Source organism: Nerophis lumbriciformis, linkage group LG19 (genome assembly GCF_033978685.3).
Source record: "Nerophis lumbriciformis linkage group LG19, RoL_Nlum_v2.1, whole genome shotgun sequence".
Classification (NCBI taxonomy): Eukaryota; Metazoa; Chordata; class Actinopteri; order Syngnathiformes; family Syngnathidae; genus Nerophis; species Nerophis lumbriciformis.
This window is the reverse complement of record NC_084566.2, coordinates 15798401-15802826: the sequence shown is the minus strand read 5'-3', so window position 1 is coordinate 15802826 and position 4426 is coordinate 15798401.

Genomic DNA, 4426 nt, shown 5'->3' with positions numbered 1-4426 from the left:
ATTGACAACATATGAACGTCACACCCCCTCTCGATTGACATATTTTACAATCAAGCGAAACGCAACAAAAATGCAACAAACACAGCGGAATATGAAAGTGAAGGGTAAAAAATAAATCCACCTACAATCTGATACATCACTAAGCTTTAAAATTGTGTTGTAAAAATCTCCTTCCGCGTCTGTCCCTGACACCCGCATTTCAGGCTGGCCACTCTGGAAACACTCTGTGGAAACGCTCCCCACCCACACTGCTTGCTGCCTCGTCTGAGCTGCTGTGACTTAGGTTACCATAGTAACTAATTAGATTACCATAGTAACTACTTTATCATGCAAAAGCACAGATTCCAACCATTGAAATACTTTGTATTAAGGATGTCCGATAATGGCTTTTTGCCAATATCTGATATTGTTCAACTCTTAATTACCGATACCGATATCAACCGATACCGACATATACAGTCGTGGAATTAACACATTATTATGCCTAATTTGGACAACCAGGTATGGTGAAGATAAGGTCCTTTAAAAAAAAAAAAAAAAAAAAAAGATAAATAATTTAAAAACATTTTCTTGAATAAAAAAGAAAGTAAAACAATATAAAAACAGTTACATAGAAACTAGTAATTAATGAAAATGAGTAAAATTAACTGTTAAAGGTTAGTACTGTTAGTGGACCAGCAGCACGCACAATCATGTGTGCTTACGGACTGTATCCCTTGCAGACTGTATTGATATATATTGATATATAATGTAGGAACCAGAATATTACTAACAGAAAGAAACCACCCTTTTGTGTGAATGAGTGTGAAAAAGTGTAAATGGGGAGGGAGGTTTTTTGGGTTGGTGCACTAATTGTAAATGTATCTTGTGTTTTTTATGTTGATTTAATTAAAAAAACAAAAACAAAAAAAAACGATACCGATAAAAAAAAAAAAACCTATACCAATAATTTCCGATATTACATTTTAAAGCATTTATCGGCCGACAATATCGGCAGGCCGATATTATCGGACATCTCTACTTTGTATAGTTCAAGACTCATGGTCATTTGAAAACATCACTGCACATCATAATGGCAGCTACAGTTTCCATCTTAAAAATCGAAAAAAATTATTTGGGAATGTCCGGCGGGCCAGACTGAAAAGCTTAACGGGCCGCATGCAGCCCCCGGGCCTGTTTTATCTTGTTGCATTTAGTTAGAAAAACAAATAAATACTAGTATTTCCCTGTGTTGTCATGGTCATCATTAACAAACTACAGGCAAATTCATACACATTTACAATATGCTGGTCCTGTATTTACTTGGTATCGGATCGATACCAAAATTCCTTGCCCACACCTATTTCTAGTGGGAGAGAAAATAGTGACAAAAAGTTAAAAAAACAAACAATAATATTAAGCAAGTTAATAAATAAGATTGGATTAAAAAGCAAACAAAAATATTAAAGTAAATTATATTTATATAGCGCTTTTCTGTAGAGACAAAGCGCTTTACATAGTGAAAACCCATTATCTAACATGTTTAAACTACATTTAAACCAGTGTGAGTTGCACTGGGAGCAGGTGGGTAGAGTGTCTTGCCCAAGGACACAACAGCAGGGACTAGGAGGGTGGAAGCGGATTCGAACCTGGAACCCTCAAGTTGCTGGCACGGCCGTTTTACCAATTGAGCCACCCAATACACACAGATGAAAGATAAATACATACTGTAGTAAAAAAAAAAGCAATATTTATTAAATAAAGATTAATAAATATGTTTAGAGAAAAACTTTTGATGTATATTCTGTTGCCTCGATTAATCATTTAATGAGTGTAACTAATACAGATGTATAAAATCCGGACTGTTTGGAGTGTCTGGAACTTTAAACACACGGACATAGTTTACGCACGGCTGTAGTAGAGAGAACATGAGAGCTGAGGCGTGTGGCGACAAAACAGCAAAAAGCTTTAAAACTTAGATTTATTAATGCACACATTTCAATATTGATGTGCATTTATTTGAAGAAGAAAAAGACAATTACTAACTAAAATACACATTAAGGCTACAAAGTGTATTTTATCCAAATACTCGAACAAACTTGATGACTACAATAACAGCTGCAGCCCGATACTGTATTGCTTGATATTGTAATCAATGGCATATATGTTTCTGCATAGGTGTTATCATAAATACAGTATACGAAGGTAATTTAGCAATTTTCTTTATTTTCTGAAGCCGCTGCGCTATAAACCTCCTGGGGAAGGTCCACCTTACACTCTGAAAAGTACTCACATCGCTTCACTTATTCTACATTTTCAGCCATATTCCAAAATGGAATAGTCATTTTTGTCTTCCAAAGTTTACAGACAAACACCCCATAATGACAATGTGAAAAGTTTTGTTTACTTTAAATTTGCAAACTTATGTAAAACATAAAAATAAAAAAATCACATGTGGCAGCAATTACAGTCTCAAGTCTTTTTGAATACGATACCAGTCTAGTACCTGCACTCTTTTATTATGAAGCCATGCTGTTGTAACACGTGGCTTGGCATTGTCTTGGTGAAATAAGCAGGGGCGTCAATGAAAAAGACGTTGCTTGGATGGCAACATGTGTTGCTCCAAACCCTGTATGTACCTTTCAGCATTAATGGTGCCTTCACAGATGTGTAAGTTACCCATGCCTTGGGCACTAATACACCCCCATACCATCACAAATGCTGGCTTTTGAACTTTGCGCCTATAACAGTCCGGATGCTTCTTTTCCTCTTTGGTCCGGAGGACACGACGTCCAGTTTCCAAAAACAATTTGAAATGTGGACTCGTCAGACCACAGAACACTTTTCCACTTTGCATCAGTTCATCTTAGAGGAGCTCGGGCCCAGCGAAGCTGGCTGAGTTTCTGGGTGTTGTTGATAAATGGCTTTCGCTTTACATAGTAGAGTTTTAACTTGCACTTACAGATGTAACGACCAACTGTACTTACTGACAGTGGTTTTCTGAAGTGTTCTTGAGCCCATGTGGTGATATACTTTACATACTGATGTCAGTTTTTGATGCAGTACCACCTGAGGGATTGAAGGTCACGGCCTTGTGCAGTGATTTCTCCAGATTGTCTGAACCTTCTGATGATATTACGGATCGTAGATGGTGAAATCCCTAAATTCCTTGCAATAGCTGGTTGAGAAATGTTGTTCTTAAACTGTTGGACAATTTGCTCACGCATTTGTTCAAAAAGTGTTGACCCTCGCCCCATCCTTGTTTGTGAATGACTGAGCATTTCGTGGAAGCTGCTTTAATACCCAATCATGGCACCCACCTGTTCCAAATTAACCTGTTCACCGGTGGGATGTTCCAAATAAGTGTTTGATGAACATTCCTCAACTTTCTCAGTCTTTTTTGCCACTTGTGCCAGCTTTTTTGAAACATGTTGCAGGCATTAAATTCCAAATGAGCTTATATTTGCAAAAAATAAAGTTTACCAGTTCGAATGTTAAGTATCTTGTCTTTGCAGTCAATTCAATTGAATATAAGTTGAAAAGGATTTGCAAATCATTGTATTTTGTTTATTTTACAATTTACACAACGTGCCAACTGGTTTTGGGTTTTGTACATGTGATTTGCAAAATAAAATAAAAAGAAACTTATCATTGTCATTATGGGGTATTGTCTGTAGAATTTTGAGGGCAAAAATGAATTCATTCCATTCTGGAATAAGGCTGTAACATAAAATGTGGAAAAGGTGAACCCCTCCTTCCCCAGAAGGCCTCAGACAGTCGCAGGAGGAGTGACTTTGTTCGACCCCGGTGCCGTCTGTGAGGGCACAGCTGAGGGCAGCAGCTGCCAGGCTAAGCTGGTGCTGTAGGGGGTGGTTGGTTTGGGGAGCCGCCCACCACCACCACAACCACCATAGTGGCTCTGCCAAGCCACAAGGCTGGGGGGAGCCCCAGTGGCAGCTGGGAAGGGTGGGGCGGCCAGCTGTGGAGCAGCAGGACGGTGGTGGGGGTGACCTGGAGGTGCTACTAAACCGGAGTAGGAAACATCAACATATTATATATATTTTAAAAAAGCGCCTCCTTGAAAGACTGTGGCCCCTCATCACGAGCTCCGGCCACACATCTGGCGTACCATCTGTAACGCTCCCCCAGTGTGACAGGTAGTCCCTCTCCCTCTCTGAAGGGAGCAGGAAGGTAATTTTGGGTGTAAATGCGCTCCGTAGCTCTCCGAGTGCATCTGGACACGGCAGGCACGCAGCCGAGCGGGGCCGGGTCATTAGCGGTTGGAAGGAGGCGAGCAGCTCGGAGATGGAGACTAAACAATTAGATCAAACTGTCAAGGCCGTGACGGCACCTACAGCGCATGTCTTGTCTGGACAAGAGGAATGATTCGGGCTGGACCACACGCCGGAGAAAGGTCAAACGCTAGTAATGAGAGGCCAGGAGTATA